This window comes from Pongo pygmaeus, chromosome 18 (genome assembly GCF_028885625.2).
Source record: "Pongo pygmaeus isolate AG05252 chromosome 18, NHGRI_mPonPyg2-v2.0_pri, whole genome shotgun sequence".
In the NCBI taxonomy this organism is placed as follows: Eukaryota; Metazoa; Chordata; class Mammalia; order Primates; family Hominidae; genus Pongo; species Pongo pygmaeus.
Window position 1 is genome coordinate 74,250,277 of NC_072391.2, and position 23,856 is coordinate 74,274,132.

Genomic DNA, 23,856 nt, shown 5'->3' on the forward strand with positions numbered 1-23,856 from the left:
CAAATATGAACAGATTGTTTCTGGGTAGTTTTGTGGGTTCATTCCATTCAGTCACTAAATATTTATTAAGTGTCTTTATTGTCCAGACATGAAATGCTAAGGGCAAACAGGAGTGAATATGATGGGTTTTTAAAATTTTTTTTATTATACTTTAAGTTCTGGGATACATATGCAAAATGTTCAGGTTTGTTACATAGGTACACGCATGCCATGGTGTTTTGCTGCACCTATCAACCTATCGTGCTTTTCAGGTTTTCTATAATGAGTTTTAAATTACTTTTTAAACACACAAAATTCCTTTTAAGGGTGGTGTAATCTCACAGTTATTTCAAAAGAATATTAAATGTATTCTCTCTAGCAGTGGGAGGTCAGAAAGGAAAAAACAACAACAACAACAACAAAAAAAAAACACACGCAGCACCTGATTCTGTCCAAAATAAGACTAAATCATCCTGAGTCTGCTTTCGTGACACCAGGTATTATTTTTTTTTTCTGTTCCAAGTACTTAACAAGTAATATTCAAACTTCCCTTCATGTTGAATCCTGCTGCTATTTGAATACAGTCTCTTGATTACATCCCTTTTTACAATAGCCTTTAGAGGGCCCTGGACAGACTTCCACTGGCCACAAGTCTTCCTGAAAGTGCTCTCCAGCAGGATTTGCCTTTGTGGAAGCTGCCTCATTTGTGCAAGAGAAAGTGTTTGACTCAATCACTCATTCTACTACCTTCTGTATCCAGGCTGAAAGGGGAAATATAATACATGTGTTCTATGTTGGCTCTCCCAACATGGATCCCTTCCATGTCCTCAATTTCTGTCTCTATAAAAGGATAATAATAACCATCCTGCTCCTTTCTCTAAATAAAATATGCTAGCAGCTATTAAGTGGGTTTAGAAATGCAAACATGCCATTCTGATAGGAAAATGCAGGATGAATAGTGTGGGTAGCAACTACGAGGACATCTCCTCAAATGCATTTTCTTTTGAGGCCATTGCCTTCATATCACACAGAAAGAAGGATAATACCCAGACCGATTTCACATACTATTACAAAAAGCATCTAAAATGTTATTTTAAGCTACCAGAAAATTATCCTCCAAAAAATGTCAGCTTAGTGCTTATCGATAGTAATTTGAAATACGCAGGATGTCAGGGTGAACTATGTACTTCCGTCCTTACAGATAAAATATACTACATGAGTTCAAAAGCGTTTATTCAAATGCCTCTCCTGAGAGGTTAACAGGGCTGCTGCTGCTAGAACATTCGGTGCACTGGATGCAGAAAACTCAAGGAGCCTGTGGCTCCGCTGGAAGATTAAGGACTCTCCGCTCCCTGTGTCACTGCCAGCTCCCAGCATCCTCATCAATCTCTCCAGCAGGCTGTGCAGGCATTGCTTTCTTGTCGCAGTTTTATAAACAGGAGGAAGTGAGCTATTGTTGCTACATACACTCATGCCTGACCATAAAAAGATAAGTACTTTAACTCTTAAGCTTCAGAGAGTTAGAAATCTGGCTAAACACTAAGAAATAAGAAAATTAGTTCACTAGGCATCCACAGAAGTGAGTTTACAGAAAACATTGAATGAATGGTGACATCACACAGATATCCAAGAGATACTGCAAAGACCAGCACAAAGATTGTTCATCGATATGCATTATTTATTGTTCAAGGTCAGTTGTCGATTCCAATTATGTTTTATTTCTGTTATTTCCCATTTGTGTATGAGGTTCATGTTAGACTTCATCATTCCTCTCCCTGCGGTCTCATGGCAGGTTGTTTGTAGTTCACTCTGTCTTGTGTTGTCAGCAGAGTCTATCAGCTATTCTCAATCTGTTATCCTCCCTAACTGCAATACACACCTACAGGACAATATCCTACATAAGAAACCCTCACGGGTAGACCCGGGGTAGTACACTGTGCACACTTCAAAAGCACACTGCTATAGAGATAACCTTGAATCCACTCTGATTTTGGTATGTTTGACCTGGCTGATGACCAGTGGGTCAGCTTCACAATAAACACAGTGGCTTCCGGAACTAACACGTGGTGGCCAGAGGCATCTGCGTTCAGCTGCTATTATCCCTGTTGGACATGTAGCATCCAGAGCCAAAGTCAGGCATTCCCATGCTAGAAGGAAAAAATCCAACTCCTTATTCTTCTCTCTTCATTGTTCTTACTTAAAGGAAGCCTGCCCCAGGGTTTGGTAAATACCAGTCAGGCTATCCCTATGTCTGAAATCTCTGAAAACATGCAGAAGGGGAAGAAGAGGGAAATAAAAGACTTGTATCTGGTGAATGGAAATATCTTGGGGAAGGAGCAAGAAACCGTGTGTTTGCTAAGTGTGGGAGAGGTCACTGTCCCCAGGTAGCCCCATGCTTTTTCTCATCATCTTGGAATTCTCACAAGTCCTACCCTGACCAGCCAGGGAACTGCGGGACATGCCTGCAAGCAGACCTGAGCTGTGCAAAGAAGCACTATTATGTGAGCATGTTCACACCAGTGGATGTGCCCTTTAGATGGAAATGACCTCAGAGAATCCTTCCCACCTCTGGCGTTGGCCAAGCAGAGTCATCTTCTCGAGGGCACTCTGGAGAGACTACAGTACTTAGTGGGAAATACCATTTAGAGATCTGTGGACATCCTGACAGAATTGAGATAAGTTTTTTCCCATTAATTTGGGATTCAAAAGAAAGCGGAGTTTGCAAAGCACCCTGAAGCTCTGACTGTGCTGTGTGGAGCACAGGATCAGTGATCTCCACTGAAGAGTAAACTGACTACACAAGGCCCCGGAGTCCTACTGTCTTTCTGTGTTCTCAGGCCCTCCCTGGGTAGCCTAAGGAAGGAAGACTGCAGGGTGCCTCAGGCTGTCTCCAGGCCCCTTCACAGTTCCTCCAGGTACTGGGCCCTCAGTGTCTTCCTGTCTGTGACACCCATGTTTCGCCCCTGACCAGCCAGGCCCAGAACCCACCTGTCCTGAGAAAGGCAAAAAATACTCTTCCACCAAGAAACATCTATCCTCCTTAACTAATAGATCAAGAATTAGAAAATAAACACTATCTAGGGCCTATCAGAGGGTAGAAGGTAGGAGGAGGAAGAGGATCAGGAGGAATAACTAGTGAGTACTACGGTTAATACCCAGGTGATAAAATAACCTGTACAACAAACCCCTAGAACACAAGTTTCCATATGTAATAAACCTGCACATATACCCCTGAACTTCAAAGTTAAAAAAGGAAATATCAATAGACACTTTCATGGCCCCAAAATTTGTGTAGGGCAGATGGATTTTCAATCCTAACTTAGTCACTTTCTGACTTTATCATCTTTGCAGCTACTTCACCTCTCTAGGCCTCAAGCACTGCCTTATCTGCAAAATGGGTACAATAATAGTATCCACCTCATGGGGTTTAGTGTTAATTTTTTTTAAATCATGCTAAGTGCTGAGCACACAGCCTGGCACTGTGCTGGAGAAAAGTTAATTTTTATTATGAAACAATGGTCAATTCTGCAGCACTAGGTTAGCTATTGGGCATAATATTTACCATATTGGTACCAAACAGTATAAAATTTGTCTCCAGAGACCTCTAATTTGTACTGTGACAGTAACTTAATTTGGCAAGAGCCATGCAGTCTCTGAAAGAGACGCTTATGCTACTGCAAACAGTAATCAGGCCTCCAAGAAAAAAGTGCCATCCCAGGCCAAGAGGACGCAGCAGAGTTGGCACAAAGCAACTTGGTTGATGAGACCCTGGGAGGGTGGGGAGTGGCCTCAGGAAAATCGTGAGCAAGGGGAGGCACTGCTGTGTTTGGTGGGTCAACCAGCCAGAGAGCTGGCAAAGCCAAAGGCATCCACTTCAGAGAGCAGAAGAGGAAAACAAATGTTTGTCCTTATATAAAGATTCTTTGCTTGGCCAAACTTTTGTCAGGCTCTTGAAGCTCCTGCTAGGCCATTCATGCAATTCTTTATAAAATTCAGTTTTAGCAGAGAATCCTGCTAATTCAGTTTAGCAAGAACTCCCTACCTGTGATATCACATCACCCTCAATATCTGACCAGGTTCCTCATCCTCCACTGTCCTCCAGGGAATGTCTGCTCACCCTGGCCTGTCTTCAGCAAAAGTTGTTAGGAAGATTTAGCCAAAATCCTTCTTATCCTTGATGTTTCTTTTTAGTAATTTTCTATCCACTGACCCCCACCGTGTCGCTTGGCTATAACTCCCCACTTGCCCGTTGCAGTGGGTCGTATACCTATCACAATGGTCTTGAATAAAGTCCACTTTACCATGTTTTTAAAATATTATTAAATAATTGTTTTATTATCATCCCCTATGGGAGGGAGAGATCCTGGGGCAGGAAGAGCATGGAAAAAAATGCATGCATTTTCCTTGCAGAAAAAAAAAAAAGGGAAACGAATGCAAATTGAGTTATACCCTAGGTCTAGGCTGTTCAGAGGCAGGAACCCACTCAGCCCATTTTCTTCTGGATAACCACCACTAGGAGACTGTGGCCAAGAGCTTCCCAGAATTTGAGTGAAGACTAGACAGCTTACCTTTGTTTTTTTTCTTTTTCTTTTAATTTCCAACTTGTAAGTTTCAGGGTACCTGTGCAGGACGTGCAGGTTGTTACACAGGTAAACGTGTGCCATGGTGGTTTGCTGCACAGATCATTCCATCACCTGGAGCTGGAAGCCATTATCCTCAGCAAGCTAATGCAGGAACCAAAAACCAAATACCATGTATTCTCACTTATGAGTGGGAGCTGAATGATGAGAACACATAGACCACGGACACATGCAGGGGAACAACACACCATGGGCCCTGTCAGAGGGTAGGGGTGGGGGTAGGAGGAGGAAGAGCATCCGGAAGAATAGCTAATAAACAGCTTGCCTTTCTTTGCTGCCCTGTTGATAGAATAAAAGGCAGTTTTAAAAGAGTGGCTAATCAGGAAGTTGCTGACTGACTAGGGAAGTCAGCAGGTTCTCACAGCCAGGGACTGGTGAAGGGAAGGAGGAGGAGAATTAACAGCTGTAGGAGCCTAGTATGTGCCAGGTACAGAGCTAGACTCTATAGCCACATCATCTGATATAATCCCTACAACGTCACCTCAAGGTAATCACTGTTACTATTCCCATTTTACAAATAAGGAAACAGGTCAGTTACACCTCTTAGACAAGGAACTGAAATTTAAACACAGGTCTGTGTGATGCCAAAGTTTATACGATAAAGTCCTGATGGCCCTAACAGTTTGGTGGAATAAAAGTGCATGATCTTGGGACACCACCAGACCATAAATCACATAGGAATTCACAAGAGCTCATGGGCCAGACACTGGGCTTCCTGTGTATAACCATTTATTCTTTACAGAGACCCTGCAAGAGGTTACCATTATCACCTTGTATTAATCTGTTCTCGCACTGCTATAAAGAACTATGTGAGACTGGGTCATTTATTTTTTAAAAAAAAGGTTTAATTGGCTCACAGTTCCGACTGTACAGGAAGCATTGTACAGGTTTCCATTCCTGGAGGTCTCAGGAAACTTACAATCATGGGAGAAGGCGAAGGGGAAGCCAGCAAGGAGCAGGAACTCCTTGATGGAGCAAGAGGCTCCCCCTCTTGGCAGGTGCAAGAGGAAGAGAGAGAGAAGCAAGGGGTGCTACACACTTTTAAATAACCAGATATCCTGAGAATGCACTCATTTTGAGAACAGCAAGGCAGAAATCCCCCGCCATGAGCCAATCACTTTCCAGCAGGCCCCGCCTCCAACATTGGGGATTACAATTCAACACTAGTTGTGGGTGGAGACCACAAATCCAAATCATATCCTACCTCTGCTTTAATGTTAATAGAAACTGAGGCACACAGAGATTTAGCAACATTCTCAATATCACAAGGGTTGAAACCCAGGGTATATGGTACAGTCTATGCCCCTAAGTGCTATGCTATGTTGCAACTCAAACACTAAATTATCTTCCATATTGTCTAGTTCCTGAATCAAGAAAATACAATGATGAACATTAGAAACATTTCAAACAAGGAATGGAATATTTGTAGTTTAAAGTTCTCTTAACCTTAAACCATCTATTCCTCTCTTCTAATGGAAGCATTTGGTTTCCATTGTAAATGTTTACCACCTACATAGACTGTTCAAAAGGCAAGTGAGTCTGACTTTTTACAACCTACAAATAACGTGGATGGACATTTTGCAGACTTGAGTCTAGAATAGCAATTTTCTGTGGGTGGAATAATAAAAATAGAAAGCTCTACCTCAGACACCAATGAATGAAAGATTATAGTGTGCCCCTCCCTCACTAAAAAATCCAATGGTTGTAACATACAATAAAGCCAGCATGTGAAATCTGTGGGGAAAACACGGGTTAGTAAATAAATGGCTTTCAGAAACCTGGAGAGCCACATCAGAAAAAAAAAATAACTTGCATCCATACCTCAAATAATACAACAGAATAAATTCCAAGTGCATCAAAGATTTAGGAAACTTGTAAAAAACGTTTTTAAATTATGGAGTAACTGTCCTCTTCAGCTAAACACTGACCATCACATCCTTCTCTCCAGTGGGTCATATTTAAAAGCTTGGGAAACTTAGCTATGGCATCATGACACACTGAGGCAGGTTTTCCCACAGGTTTTGTGTGAAGCAAATTATACTTATTTGTAAAATTTTCAACTTGTATTGGCTTAAAAAATGAATATCTGATTGCAGCTGTATTCTATTCTATATTTTAGAACAAAAACCTGGCTCAGGAAACACCAGGTCTTATTACAACAATACTGCTTAATGATACCTTTTCCTGTGCATGATATTTTAGGCACAAAGTGTGAGAAGAGAGTTTAAATATGTCCCTTGTGTGTACTAGAGAACAACCCCAACCCACACACAGTCTATGAAAGGGAAAATTAATGAGCTTATGTGGTTATTTTTAAGCCTTCCTTCCTTTCTTCTTTGTAGTCTCTCTCCTATTTTTAATTTTTTTAAAAGGGTAACAATGGATAAGAGCTGAAAATCATTTTTAAAAAGTTTGAGGACTTAAATTTGGCCATATATCCCAAACCAAATTAATCTGTGAACGTAGGAAGGGATTGATGGATGGGCTCAGTTTTTCTGAAGAAAGAATAACAACATAAATCATAACAAAAACTCCATACACCTTTCCCTGTTACAGGTGGATAATGTTTCTAAAAATAGCATCAGTTAGCCACAAGACCAGAGACTCCTGGGGCAAGGGGCAACTGTCATTTTCTATTAATGTTGGCAGGTGGAGTTGAGGCACCATGATCCATAAGAGATGATGTGAATGAACAGTCCTGTAAATGTGAGAGGAGCCCTGCCCTGCTCCTTCCCAGAAGCAGCCGGCTACATGAGTGCTTCCTGAGACATCTGTCTGCTTGTCACGAAGAGGAGGTCAGAACATCCTTACTCTAAATAACATTGCAATTTTGCAGACAGGTGTGAGATATGATTTCTAGCATTTTCCAAATTCTTCTTCCTGGAAAACAAAACCTGTTTGCAACTATTTGGAAGTATTTAAGGGTAATTTTTCCGCTTGGGTTTGTTTGTTAATTTGGAATATTTCTGACAAATAGCATTCTCTGTGATGATGGACGTGTCCTGTATCTGTGCTGTGCAACACAATCACCGCTAGACATGTGGCCATTGAGCACTTAAATTGTGTTTTCTATAACTGAGGAATTTCATGTTTAATTGTATGTAGTCTTAAGTACTTTATTAATAGACCCATAGGTTATTGTTCTAGGTAAGATGGAATAAGCATGTATATCCCTGTTCTCCCAGTATATGTAGCTATAAAATCCAGACAGAAAGAAGCTATTTAAGGACTCTGAAAAGTAACTAGAAATAACTTGCAAGAGAACAGCATTCAAATTATCAAACCATTGGTACATTTACTGTTTTTTGTCTCCAATATTCCTCAGCAATGACAGAAGTGAGCATTGGGACAGAGAGAGAGTTCCAGGAGAGATCCTCTAGTCTAGCATGAAGAGTGAGAAAAGGGTCTCGCAATGCTTGAGTGTGGGGAGAGAAATACCCTGCCTTTTATTTCTGTTTTCCCGTGCCCAGCCTGCAGTGGCCCAAGAGCTTTTCTCTCTGATCAGAGAGCAATGGCACCAACAGGTGGGGGTAATCATCCATTAAACTTCGTCCTCTTGCTGGCTGGAGCTGGACTTGAGCACAGCTGCAGAAAGTGAGCAGCAGAGTGAGGAAACAAAACTTCCATCTTTCTGTCCAGAAGACTAAAAAGAGGATCTCGAGAAAATGATAAAGTAATGGCATGACTGTGGAGAGGAAGGAATGCATGAAATCTACCTAACGAAGTTGTTTATAAACTCATAGGCTCAACTCTGAGCTGCACTTGCATGAACCTGACATACACAGATTCTGAGAAGTAAACTATAGGATAGACCACTGTCCATGTCCCAGATTGGCTAGCGATGGGGACCACATACGGAATATTCAAATAGCACTGCAAAGGCATTGCCATCGAAGCCCAAATCCACAGAAAGTTAGTCAAAACTTGTGGCCTGAGCAAAATTGGGTGGATTGTCTGCTAAAACAAAATTATCAGTATTATCTATAGGATTTAAACAAGAGCCCGTATCTAATAACATAATATTAAAAATGTTGAAGATACAATTTGAAATCACTTACCAGGAAACTTTCAATTTATGTGGAAAAAGGTAATTTAAAAAAAGATAATGCCAAGATGACACAGGTATTGAAATTTTCTAAAAAAGACTTTAAAGCAGCTGTTATAAAAATCCTTCATGTACCATAAAACCTAAAGTACAATAATAAATAAATAAATAAATAAATATAAATAAAAATTTAAAAAAAGAAAATTAATATTCACAATTAAAAAAAATTCCTTCAGAAGTAAGAGGAAACACTCTTCTAACGAACAGAACTAGAAAATACAAAGGAGAATCAAATTGAAATTTTTAAACTGAAACACGATAACTGAAATTAAAAACTCACTGGATGGGCTCAATAGGCAGACAAAAGTGACAAGGAGTCAGTGAGCTTCACCATAGTTCAGCAAAAATTGTCCAGTTAAAACAACAGAAGGAAACAAAGATTAACCAAAAAACAATGAATAAAGTCACAGAAAACCATTGGACAGTACCAACATCTCTAATGATTCCAGAACGAGAGGAGAGAGAATGCAGAAGGCAGTACACATACATGCATATGTGTGAGTGCGCACACACACTCACAAATATATTAGCTGAAAACTTTACAAATTTGGCAAAAAATATGATCCTACAGGTTGAAGAAGCTTATGATCTCTAAAAAAAACCCTCCACTCTTCATAATGGCAAAGTCATGGAATCAACCTAAGTGTCCATCAACAGTTAACTGGATAAACAAAATGTTCTATGCAACTGTAAACAAAAATGAAATCCCATCATAAAGCTGATACTCCTTATAATCAAGACAGTATTAAGAATCTAGGTTTAAAATACATAAATCTAGGTTTATTCATGAAATTCAACCTCACTTGGTTTCCTTTATCAGCTTATTATTGGTTTTAATTTCCCTGCCCAGTAATCCCATCACTGTATTTTAACTTCTTTTTCCTGCTACCTATTGCTGGAGATAGGGGATGGGGGGCAGCCAGCCAAGTGTGGAATGCAGCAAAATCATTCAGAATAGACAAAATTGACAAAAATTGTGAAAGCAAAGAATGTGACAGCCTCAGAATCCTGACCTTTAGAACTTGAAACCAATAAACATGAGTTCTTTTGTATTATGGGTAAAAAAAAGAAATGTTGTATATATATACCATGCAATACTATGCAGCCATAAATGGAATGAAATTATGTCCTTTGCAGCAACATGGATAGAGCTAGAGGCCATTACCCTGAGTGAACTAACTCAGAAACAGAAAATCAACTACCACAGGTTCTCACTTATAAGTGGGAGCTAAACAGGCGGTATACATAGTGATATGGTTTGGCTGTGTCCCCACCCAAATCTCATCTTGAATTGTAGCTGTTATAATTCCCACATATGGTGGAAGTGACCTAGTGGGAGATAAGTGAATGATTGGGGTGGTTCCCCTCATACTGTTCTAGTGGTAGTAAATAAGTCTCATGAGGTCTGATGGTTTTATAAATGGGAGTTCCTCTGCACAAGCTGTCTCGCCCACCACCATGTAAGAAGTCCCTTTGCTCTTCCTTCGTCTTCCGCCATGATTGTGAGGCCTCCCCAGCCATGTGGAACTGTGAGTCCATTAAACCTCTTTCCTTTATGAATTACCCAGTCTTGGGTATGTCTATTAGCAGCATGAGAATGGACTAACACACGTAGACATAGAGATGGAAATAATAGACGCTGGAAACCTCAAAAAGGGGAAAGTTGGGGGGGTGGTGAAGGTTGAAAAATGATCTACTGTGTGCAATGTTCACTATTTGGATAATGAGTACACTAGAAGCTTAATCTCCGCCAGTATGCAATATACTCGTTTAACAAACATGCTGTGTACCCCCTGAATCTAAGATAAAATTTTATTTAAAAAAGAAAAGCCCTCAGAAATTCATAGCCACACACATCATCATCAAACTGCTGAAAGCTAAAGACAAGAAAAAAAATTTTGAAGGTAGCCAGAGAAAAATGGCACGTTACTTCCAGGGGGGAATCAATGATTCAAGTGTCTGTTGATTACTCATAAAAAATAAAAGGATACCAGAAGGAGGTAGAACATACTTAAGGTATTTAAAATATTGGAAGATTTTTGTTTGTTTTGTTTTGTAAAGTACAATAATTTAGGAGTTCTATATCTAGGGATCATCCAGGAATAGAAGTACAATAGGCTGGGTGCAGTGGCTCATGCATGTGATCCCAACATGTTGAGAGGCCCAGATGGGTGGATCATTTGAGGTCAGGAGTTTGAGACCAGCCTGGCCAATATGATAAAACCCCATCTCTACTAAAAATATACAAAAATTAGCCAGGGCGCAGTGGCTCACACCTGTAATCCTAGCACTTTGGGAGGCCAAGGTGGGCGGATCACCTGAAGTCAGGAGTTCGAGACCAGCGAGGCCAACATGGCAAAACCCCGTCTCTACTAAAAATACAAAAATTAGCCAGGCGCAGTAGCATGTGCCTGTGGTCCCAGCTACTCGGGAGGCTGAGACAGGAGAACTGCTTGAACCTGGGAGGTGGAGGTTGCAGTGAGCCAAGATCGTGCCACTGCTCTCCAGCCTGGCTGGATAACAGAGCAAGACTCCATCTCCAAAAAAAAAAAAAAAATTTAGCCGGGCAAGGTGGCACGCACCTGCAATATCAGCTACTCAGGAGGCTGAGGCAGGAGAATCGCTTGAACCCAGAGGTGCAGATTGCAGTGAGCCAAGATCATGGCACTGCACTCCAGCCTGGGCAACAAAGCAAGACTCCATCTCAAAAATAAATAAATAAATAAATAAATAAATAAATAAATAAATAAATAAATGAAATTCAGCAGGTGAAGGAAAAATAAAACAATTCGTTCAAAAAAGATTGAAAGAGAACTCTTCTGACAAAACAGAAATTATCCCAAGAGGAAACAGAATACCAAAAAGGAAGGAAGAACAGAAATGTCAATTATGTAGGTAAATATAATATTTACCTAAATACCTAAAAATAAATATTTACCTAAATACCTAAAATTTACTAAAAATATTTTTGAGAGTTGAAAAAAAGTTATAGTATCATCTCATGGAATTTTTTTTATCTATCTAGATATAATAAATACTTAAACAATAAAAGCAGGAGAGTAGAGAGATCTGGAGGGTGAAAGAATGTCTACATCACATCTGAAGTCGCAAAATAGTCATTCTAGACAGACTGTAAAAAGTTGAGCACTTTTATTACAACCCCTAAAGTTATCACTGATAGATAAATACAGTTTATTTTTCAAGGGAAAGGAAAATAATATAGGTCAGAAATTTGGATCGAAAAGAAGAGCATCAAAGAAGGATTAAATGAAGTACAATGTAAATATGAAAAGTAATATTGATTAAAACACGTAAAAGAATGGAAAAAGATAATACCATACGGACACTAATCAAAAGAAATCTAGAGTGGCTATATTAATATCACACAAAGTAAACTTCAGAGCAAAGAAAATTGCCAAGTTAAAGACAGAGAAAAACCTCAATTCACTAACATAATAATCTTAAATGTTTATGGTTTTGTTTTGTTTATAGTTTTGTTTCTCTGGAGAACCTTGACTAATACAACACAAATTACTAAGTCTAGTTGCTTCCAAGAATGCAAGGTTGTTTTCATATTAGAAAATCAGTGAAATACACAGTACTAACAGTTTAATAAGGAAAAAATATTTTACCAATTGGGGCAGGAAAAATCAGCTGACAAAATGTCAAGATCAATCAATCATTAAAATCTATTAACTAACTTGGAATAAAAGGGAACTTCCTCAAACCTAATGAAGTGCATCTACAAAAAACCTACAGCTAGCGCCATACTTAATGGCAAAAGATTGAATGTGTTCCCATTAACGAGATAAAAAAATTCAAAAATGTCTGCTGTCTACTTCCATCCCTCCTATTCAACATTGTTCTGGAAGTTTTAACCAGTGTAGTAAGACATAAAAAAAAATAAAAGGCTTTCATATTGGACAGGAAGAGATTAAAGTGGCCTCATTTGTAGACAACATAATTTATCTCTACAGAAAATTTCAGTCTACTAAAAAACTTCTACCCATAGTAAATGAGTTTAGCAGAGTTTAACTTTAGCAAAAGTATAAGTGCAGTATATACACAGTATATACACAATTGCATGTCTATGTTCTAGCAATGAACAAGTGAAAATTGAAGTTTTTGAAATACCATTTGCTATAGTTTCAAACACAATAAAATACTTAGCTATAAAACTAACAAAACGTGTACAGGATCTGTATGTTGAAAACTGTAAAACTGATGAAATAAATCAACAAAGACCTTTTAAAAAAAGAAAGACATACTATGTTTATGGAAAATAATATTTAACCAAGAAAATGCTAATTATTCTAATAGATTCAATGTAATTTCATTCAAAATCAAAACAGAAGCTTTTATAGATGCTAGCAAATGAATTATAAAATTGGTATGAAAAGGCAAAGAAATGAGAATAATAATTCAAAAATGTAAAAAAGAATAATGAGGTTGTAGAACACATATTCTTCCATTTTCAGATGTACTATAATGCTTCAATAATCTTGAGAGGGTGATTTTGGTGAAAGGATAGATACATATATCAAAAGATCAGGATAGAGAGTTGAGAGATAGATCCATCCAAATACATATGGCCATTTTAGACAAGGGTACACTAGGCAATTCAATGGAAAAATGATAATGACTCTTCAACAAACAGCATTAGACACTGGAGATCTAGAAACTCCTAAAATTGAATTATATTATAACAACCAAAACTAATTCATTATAGGTTTGATTGTAATGACAGTTTGTGCCCTGCCAAATAAAATAGCACATTTAAAAAGTATGTATGTCTGTCTTAAAATAAAAGTTAAAAAAAATTTTGAATTGTAAAAAAAAATGTATAAATGTGTGAATGTGTGTTTATATTATTTTTTAGACAAAAGCACCAGAAATTTTATTTGCTCAATTTTCAAATGGTACTTTAGTCCAAGGGAAATTTTTTGTGATTTTTGACTAATGCAATCAACTATCCAATGAAGGCAGGTAATAAAATATACCCATGGCCACATTGTATAGCTTTTATCTAAATCAACATGATTTAGGCTGGGTGCAGTGGCTCAGGCCTGTAATCTCAACACTTTGGGAGTCCGAGGCAAGAGAAATCACCTGAGGTCAGGAGTTCAAGACCATCCTGGCCAACATGGTGAAATCCCATCTCTACAAAAATACAGAAATTAGCCGTGCATGATGGTGGGTGCCCGTAATCCCAGCTACTCTGGAGGCTGAGGCAGGAGAATCACTTGAACCTGGGAGGTGGAGGTTGCAGTGAGCCGAAATCATGTGATTGCACTCCAGCCTGGGTGACAGAGCGAGATTCTGCCTCAAAATAAATAAATTAATTAATTAATTAAATAAATAAATTACAATTTAATATTGTCCAAAAGTAAAATATGTCGCATATTAGATTCCACAATTTTTCTTCGTTTTTACCATCCACTGTTAGAAATAGCTGACGGGTATCTCATGCTTTACCTATCAAACTTCTAAATGCTTATATGAGATAATAATACTGAAGGGGCATCAATGGCAGTGAAGGTAGTTAATTTTCAGTCTTGGCTCTGTCGTTTTCTAATTAGATAACTCTGAGTAATCCACTCCTTCTCACTGGGAATTAACCACTTAAAAAATAACAGTGCAGAATTCGTGGTATTCAAGTTCTCCTCTAGCTCAGAAAATTCCATGCATGATCACTGTCTTGGCATCTATTAAGATCTCCTTTAAACAATATCCCAGACAGGAGGATTTCTGTGAAGTGTGAGGTGTTTAACATGAAACACTCCAGTAAAAATGTTCCATTTTCAAAGCATTTTTGGAGCCCCACTGTGAATGAGGCGTTTTTGTAGGTACTGGAAAAATGAGAGATGAAAAGGGCATGTTTCCTGGTCTCACTTTAATACAAGACCAGAAGGAAAAAGTTAAAAAAGAAAAGTTTTAAATCTGATGGGAATAGTTAACAGAGGGAGGAAGAAAGTGTTAAGATTAGGAAAGTCTACCATGACAAGTTTTCTTGCAACCCAGTATTTGTATATGTTTTATGAATGTTGCTTTTTTTTTTCTTTTATTATCATTATTATTATTATTATTATACTTTAGGTTTTATGGTACATGTGCGCAATGTGCAGGTAAGTTACATATGTATACATGTGCCATGCTGGTGCGCTGCACCCACCAACTCGTCATCTAGCATTAGGTATATCTCCCAATGCTATCCCTCCCCCCTCCCCCACCCCACAACAGTCCCCAGAGTGTGATGTTCCCCTTCCTGTGTCCATGAGTTCTCATTGTTCAATTCCTACCTATGAGTGAGAATATGCGGTGTTTGGTTTTTTGTTCTTGCGATAGTTTACTGAGAATGATGATTTCCAATTTCATCCATGTCCCTACAAAGGACGTGAACTCATCATTTTTTATGGCTGCATAGTATTCCATGGTGTATATGTGCCACATTTTCTTAATCCAGTCTATCATTGTTGGACATTTGGGTTGGTTCCAAGTCTTTGCTATTGTGAATAGTGCCGCAATAAACATACGTGTGCATGTGTCTTTATAGCAGCATGATTTATAGTCCTTTGGGTATATACCCAGTAATGGGATGGCTGGGTCGAATGGAATTTCTAGTTCTAGATCCCTGAGGAATCGCCACACTGACTTCCACAATGGTTGAACTAGTTTACAGTCCCACAAACAGTGTAAAAGTGTTCCTATTTCTCCACATCCTCTCCAGCACCTGTTGTTTCCTGACTTTTTAATGATTGCCATTCTAACTGGTGTGAGATGGTATCTCATTGTGGTTTTGATTTGCATTTCTCTGATGGCCAGTGATGGTGAGCATTTTTTCATGTGTTTTTTGGCTGCATAAATGTCTTCTTTTGAGAAGTGTCTGTTCATGTCCTTCGCCCACTTTTTGATGGGGTTGTTTGTTTTTTTCTTGTAAATTTGTTTGAGTTCATTGTAGATTCTGGATATTAGCCCTTTGTCAGATGAGTAGGTTGCGAAAATTTTCTCCCATTTTGTAGGTTGCCTGTTCACTCTGATGGTAGTTTCTTTTGCTGTGCAGAAGCTCTTGAGTTTAATTAGATCCCATTTGTCAATTTTGGCTTTTGTTGCCATTGCTTTTGGTGTTTTAGACATGAAGTCCTTGCCCATGCCTATGTCCTGAATGGTAATGCCTAGGTTTTCTTCTAGGGTTTTTATGGTTTTAATATGTCTGTGTTGGTAAAACTTATGACTTTTTAAACTACTTTTATCTCTAGTACAATTTCCACCAGAAAAGAATTAAGATAAATAAGGCAGGCATTATTAGTCCCATTTAGATTAATAGAAACTGAGACCTGAAGCTCTTACCCATTATCAAGCTTTACTAATACTTTTAAAAAGATGAATAAGCAGCTGGGAATGGTGGCTCACGCCTGTAATCCCAGCACTTTGGGAGGCCAAGGAGGGCAGATCACCTGAGCTCAGGAGTTCGAGACCAGCCTGACCAACATGGAGAAACCCTGTCTCTACTAAAAATACAAAATTAGCCGGGCATGGTGGCACATGCCTGTAATCCCAGCTACTTGGGAGGCTGAGGCAGGAGAATTGCTTGAGTCCAGGAGGCAGAGGCTGCGGTGAGCCAAGATTGCACCGTTGCACTCCAGCCTGAGCAACAGGAGTGAAACTCCATCTCAAAAAAATAAAAAATAAAAGGTGAAAAAGCAGATGTTCCAACAAAATAGGAACAGGTATGGGACACAGGAAGAGGGCAACCACCCCACCCTGCCACCAGGTCCTTCCTTCGTTTTTAGGACATCCTTTCTCTGGTTAGAAAAGATGAAGTCTCTGAGGTCAGTGACATATTATTGCACACAGGAGGAAATGTTTAGTTATGAAGCAACTCCACTTTACAGCCCTATCTAATCTTTTTTGGGAAGCTGTATTTCATAAATCTATAGATTCTGGGACTATTTACTATATGCAACCCTGAACCATGGACATCCTATTAAAGACACCCTTAGTTGCACATATGGTAAAAATTATGTCCTTGATATATAACTTATTTTATTTCATTCATGCCATAATCATGTGAGGTAGACTTTGTTTACCCATTTTAATGAGAAAATGCAAGTACCAGTAACTTAAGTGATCTGGTCAGAGTCTAGAGTTCAGCCCTCCCTACAGGGCAGGGCTGGGGTTTGAAGCAGACTTGTCTTCGATTCGCATTCACAGTTTTGCCGTAACTGCACAGCTGTCTGTGTCCGCTGTGTCCCAACTGCTCTGCTGTGGGAACTGAGGAGTGAGTTCTGCAGAACTGACCCTTGACTGACCAACGACTATGAGGCCTCAGTACAAAAGGGGTGCATAGAGGTGTTAGAGGAATTGTGGTTCACCCTTTCAGAATAATTTGGTGTTCACACGAACATAATGGTTCTGGTAGGCCTAAAAGAGTTAATGCACACATTCCCCATCCCCACCCACAATGGGTTTCAACACTGAGGAAATCAGCATTAATGATTTTTTTTCCCTTGACATGCTTTACCTAAGTAGGAAGGAAATTTGTTATAGTCATTGTCTATTAAAGTACAAGATTGGGGCTACTAGCCTTAATTTTATTTAGTAAGTCTTGACATGAATTTTGGAACCACAAGATATAAGTAATAAAGAAAAGGTCATATGATCTTCCAGAAAAAAAAATCATGCAAGGTTAGGGCTAATTTTGTGATGCCAGTCTTTAACAGTCTCGGAGCTATTCACCGTGTGGAGAACTCTGTGGGACTTATTTTTTCCCCCCTTTGATGTGGACCATTTCATTCTGTGCTCCATTTTCCAACTCAGTGTATTTTATAATGATATTCATCACGTCTGTTTGTCAGTTTATGGCAGCTTAAAAAATTGCCTCAAGGCCAGTAATGAGAAGAAATCTTTCCCACTTCCTGTAGATTGTTTTATGTGCTTCACAGTTTTCTGCACCAAATAATAAAAAATAACATTGCTTTCAAAACTGTTCTTTAGTTTGCCTCTTTTTCTTTTCCTTTTTAATCCTTTATGGTTTATTTTCCTTTGCTTTACTGTGTTTATTCTACTGTGTTTTGTTCATAATTAACAAGATACAGAAGACAAGAATATATTCTCCAAATGGAAAGTTTTTTTAAAAGCCTTAATTTAGCTATCCTTTAATCCAACAAAAAGGAAACTATCTGAAGTTTATAGTAAGAGAGTCCACACTTTAATAACTGTTCTTTGAAACAGAGAAATCAATACTTGCTAGCGATGAGGGTGGACACTTCATGAGCTGAGTTCTCGTGAACCTGCAAGCTAACTTTAATATGAAAAGAAACCTGTAAGTTTCTCAGTGCAATTATATTAGCACCTGAAAGTGCCAATAAGTCTTGGAAAGGTCAATTATTTCAGCTGTTATTAGAAAAATGTTGGTAATGATCAGGGAAAGTAAGAGAATTTTCCAGGATGACATGTCTTTTACTCTCTTTTTTTTAATTTAAAATCCCTGCCTGACTCTGAAACATCAGGTTGTATAATAATTCAATCCTTGGATTACTATTTAGCAGTGCTTGACATTTCCCAAAACATTATTTTCACTGCCATTCTATCATGCAAAAGCTTTAAGCCACCCCATGAAGTCAGTAGGTTGATAATAAATATTATTCTAAAGAATATTCTTTTTCTAAGAATTTACTGTAGTTAGGATGCTTCATCAACTATCAATTCTTGATTACTCAACATTTAACAGTGAAAAAGTGGAAAAATCTGGCTTTCATAGCTGAAAATGGTGAATATGTAAAATGTATTTTTATTTGCTTTTGACCTCAATCCATGTGGATTTGAAGGAATGAATGAATTAGTAGATGGATGGATAGATGGACAAACAGTTGGACAGAAGTTTGGATGGATGGATGTAATAGGTCCGACTGCACTTCTGGGAAGAGCCCAGATTTATACTGAACTGGAAAGCATCCTGGTGCATGAGAACTCCATCCCCAACCTCACACTTTTCTGTTCCTTATTCCTTTTGAGGAATAGCTGGAATCATTTTTCACACTGATGGGTTGCACCAGTCTATGTTAAACTTTCCCTTTCCTTAAGACCAATACTGATTTGCTTAAATCTTCCTGGGTGCCGAGTGCAGTGACTAACGCCTGTAATCCCAGCGTTTTGGGAGGCTGAGGCAGGTAGATCACCTGAGGTCAGGAGTTCGAGACCAGCCTGGCCAACATGGCAAAACCCCGTCTCTACTAAAAATACAAAAATTAGCCAGGTGTAGTGGCATGTGCCTGTAGTCTCAGCTACTTGGGAGGCTGAGGCACAAGAATAGTTTGAACCCAGGAGGCGGAGGTTGTGGTGAGCCAAGATGGTGCCATTGCCCTCCAGCCTAGGTGACAGAGCCAGGCTCTGTCTTAAAAATAAAAATAAAAATAAAAATAATTTCCCTGGGATCAGGGAAGAAATCTTACAAACTTAAATTTCTTTGATTTCCAGATGCCCATTAGACTGTTACTCTTTATACTTAGAAGAATAAAGGAGAGAGAGCAGCTATGAAACTATTAGGGGAAAAATCCGTCTTGTAAGGAAAATTAAACTTTTTTCAAAAAGTATTTGAAAAGGAAGTTAATATAACTGAAAAACTTGAGTTGTAGGTCCACAGACAACACCTGATGGTCCATTTAGTCACAAAGTGCCATCAAGACCAAGATAGTCATTGTCCTACAGAAAAATCTCAGTAAAATCCCTCATGGCAGGAGGAGAATGCCCTTCATAAGATATAATGACTTTTTTATGGATTTGGATTAACTGGGCTCTAGAAAGGTAAAGAGAAGAATCAATGCCTTCCCAGAAGGACTTTTCCATGGAAAGCAAGAGAGAATTGAGCTGGAGCTCTATGGTATCAACAATAAAATAATATAATGCCTAGCATCAACAAAAGCCCAGATACAGGCATACCTCAGGGTATACTGGTTTGGTTTCAGACCACCACAATAAAGTACCTATCACAATAAATGAATTACACAAATTTTTTGGTTTCCCAGTGCATATAAAAAATTATGTTTATACTCTACTACAGTATTAAGTCTATGTTTATACTCTATAGTCTTTTAAAAGTACATATGTTAATTTTATTATAAAAATACTTTATTTCTTAAAAATGCTAATGATCATCTGAGCTTTCAGTGAGTTTTAATCTTTTTGCTGGTAGAAGGTCATGACTTGGTGTTGATGGCTGCTGACTGATCAGGGTGGGGATTTCTGAAGGTTCGGGTGGCCATGGCAATTTCTTAAAATAAGACAACAGTGAAGTTTGCCACACTGATTGACTCTTCCTTTCATAGCAGATTTCTCTGCAGTATGTCATGCTATTTGATAGCATTTTTTCTCACAGTAGAACTTCTTTAAAAATTGGAGTCAATCCTCTCACGCCCTGCCGATGCCTTATCAACTAAGTTTCTGTAGTAGTTTAAATCTTTTGTTGTCATTTCAACAGTGTTCACAGCATTTTCACCAGAAGTAGGTTCCATCCCAAGAAATCACTTTCTTTGCTCATCAATAAAAAGCAAGTCCTCATCTATTCAAGTTTTATTATGACACTCCAGCAATTCGGTCACATCTTCAGGCTCCAATTCTAAAACTAGTTCTCTTGCTGTTTCTACCACACCTACAGTTCTTCCTCTACTGAAGTCTTGAAACCCTCAAAGTCATTCATGAGGGCTGAAATCAAGTTCCTCCAAACTCCTGTTAATGTTGATATTTTGACTGCCTCCCATGAATCACAAATGTTCTTTTTTGAGACAGAGTCTTGCTCTGTTGCCCAGGCTGGAGGGCAGTGCCGCGATCTCTGCTTGCTGCAAGCTCTGCCTCCCAGGTTCAAACAATCCTCCTGCCTCAGCCTACTGAGTAGCTGGGACTACAGGAGCCCGCGACCACACCCGGCTAATTTTTTTTTGTATTTTTAGAAGAGACAGGGTTTCACCGTGCTAGCCAGGATGGTCTCAATCTCCTGACCTCATGATCTGCCTGCCTCAGCCTCCTAAAGTGCTGGGATTCCAGGCGTGATCCACCATGCCTGGCCACAAATGTTCTTAATGACATCTAGAATGGTGAATTATTTCCAGAAGGCTTTCAATTGACTTCCAAGTTACAGCCTTACAAAATACATTTCTTAAATAATAAGACTTAAAAATCAAAATTACTCCTTCCTTCATGGGCTGGAGAATGAGTATTGTATTAGCAGGCATTAAAACATTAATCTCCTTGTACATCTCCATCAGAGCTCTTGAATGACTAGGTACATTGTCAATGAGCAGTAGTATTTCGGGGAGGGGGGAAGGATAGCATTGGGAGATATACCTAATGCTAGATGACAAGTTGGTGGGTGCAGCGCACCAGCATGGCACATGTATACATATGTAACTTACCTGCACATTGTGCACATGTACCATAAAACCTAAAGTATAATAATAATAATAATAATAAAAGAAAAAAAATAAAATAAAATAAAATGCAAGCTGGTAAACACAGGAAAAAAAAAAAAGAAATCTCTCTTTCTGAGAAGTAGGTCTCAACACTGAGCTTAAAATGTTCAGTGGACAATGCTGTAAACAGATGGGCTGTCATCTAGGCTTCATTTCATTTATGCAGCACAAACAGAGTTGACTTAACATATTTTTTTTCTTTTAGAGACAGGAAGGTTCTCACTCTGTTACACAGTCTGGAGTGCCGTGGCCCAATTACAGCTCACTATAACTTTGAACTGCTGTCCTCAAGCAATTCTCCTGCCTTGGCCTCCCAAAGCACTGGGATTATAGGCAGGAGCCACTGTGTCCCACCCAGATTTAGCATAATTCTTAAGGTCCCAGAATTTTTAGAATGGTAAATGAATATTGGCTTCCATTTAAAGTCACCAACTGCATTAGCCCCTAACAAGAGAGTCAGGCTTTCCTTCGAAGTTTTGAAGCCAAGCATTGACTTTTCTAAACCTATGAAAGTCTTAGATAGTATCTTCTTTCAACAAAAACTTGTTTCATCTACATTGAAAATCTGTTGTTTTGTGTTGCCGCCTTCATCAATGATCTTAGCTGGATATTCTAGATCACTTGCTGCATCTCCTATATCACACTTGCTGCTTCACCTTGCGCTTGTGTGTTGTGGAGATGGCATCTTTTCTTATACTTCATGAACCAACTTTTGCTCGCTTCCAGATTTTCTCCTGCAGCTTCCTCACCTCCCTCAGCTCTCATAGATTTGAAGAGAATTAAGGCCTTCCACTGAATTAGGCTTTGGTTTAATGAATTAGGCCTTCCTCTGAATTAGGCTTTGACTAATTTGATCTTCTCTCCAAACCACTGAAACTTTCTCCATACCAGCAATCATGCTGTTTCACTTTCTTGTCATTTGTGTGTTCAGTGGAGTAATGCTTTTAATTTAAGAACTTTTCCTTTGCATTCACAACTTGGGTTAACTGTCTGATGCAAGAGACCTAGCTTTCAGCCTCTCTTGGCTTTCAACATGCCTTCCTCACTAAGTTTAATTATTTCCAGCTTTTTATTTACAGTGAGAGACCTGCAGCCCTTTCCTTCACCTGAAGACTTAGAGGCAATTGTAACATTAATAATTGGCCTAATTTCAATATTGTTGTATCTCAGGGAATAAGGAGGCCTGAGGAGAGGGTGAAAGACTGGGTAACAGATGGTCAATGGAGCAGTCAGAACACACACAACATTTATTGTTTAAATTTGCCATCTTATATGGGTGTTTTTCATGGTGCCCCAAAGCAATTACAATAGAAACATGAAAAACCACTGATCACAGATCATAATAACAGACATAATAATAAAGTTTGAATGTTGTGAGAATTACCAAAATGTAACACAGAGACAGAAGGTGCACTCGTGCTGTTGGGAAAAGGGCACCAACAAACTTGCTTGACATATGGTTGCCACAAACCTTCCATTTGTTTAAAAAAAAAAAAAAGCAATATCTGCAAAGTTCAATAAAGAAACAACAATAAAATGGGGTATGCCTGTATATGTTTCTGTCTTAGTTCAGGCTGCTATAGCAAACTACTGTAGACTGAGTAGCTCAAACAACAAACATTTATGCCTCAAAGTTCTGGAGACTGGGAAGTCCAAGATCAAGGTGCTGGTGGATCTGGTGTCTGGTGCTTCCTAGTTTGCAGATGGCTTTTTTCTGTTGCAACTTCACACGGTGGAAAGAGAGCTACTAGCTCTCTGACCTCTTCTTAGAAGGGCACTAATCCCATTCATGAAACGTCATCTTCATGAGCTAATTACCTCCAAAAGACCTCATTTCCAAATGTCATTCCATTGAAATTAGGGTTTCAACATATGAATTTTGGGGTGACACATTCAGTTGAGATTTGTATGTATATATAACCTTTTATTCTTAAACTTTTGGGAAAACAGGCTTTCAAAATTTTTAGAAGCAAGTCACCCACCCACTCATATTTTAGTGCTTTTTTGCATTTCTCTCTGTTTCCTCCATTTTCTTTCATCTCTGTTACACAAACACACACACACACACACACACAAATTACTACTCATATCTGTTCTCTTATTCAGTAAAAGGGAGATTTGCTCATCCAAAAGAAAGTTCTGTGTGTGTGTAAGTCAGTCGAGTTTATTAAAAGTAATTGTTTAATGAGAAAGCTTTGTCAGTTGGGTGTGGGATTCCCTGCAACACAAACCAGACTCGTACTGAGTGCCTCATCAGTCACTGTGATCAGGAAATGTTGATAACAAGCCCAGAATAGGCACCACACACTGTCCACAGCAGCAGGACATAACAAGCCCCTCTGCTGGATGCCTTTGCTTACATTGAGAAAAGGAGATTCTAGGCAATTTGTGGCTTTAGAAGACCAAGTACTCATCCAGTAATTTACCTTGCCCTGGGGCTGCTGCCTTATGTTGGATGCAGGTGTCTCTGGTGATGGCCTGTGCAGTCACATTCAAGCGGGTCACAGGGACACTGGCAAGGCCGGGGAAGGGCAGGGCATATCAACAAAGCAAAATTAGCCCCTTTAGCTCCCTTGTCCCTCCCTGCCCTACAATCACATTAAACCCGACTTATTCAATTTCTGCCGAAGAGCTTTAGTTGATTTACAAAGGATTAATAGATGTTACT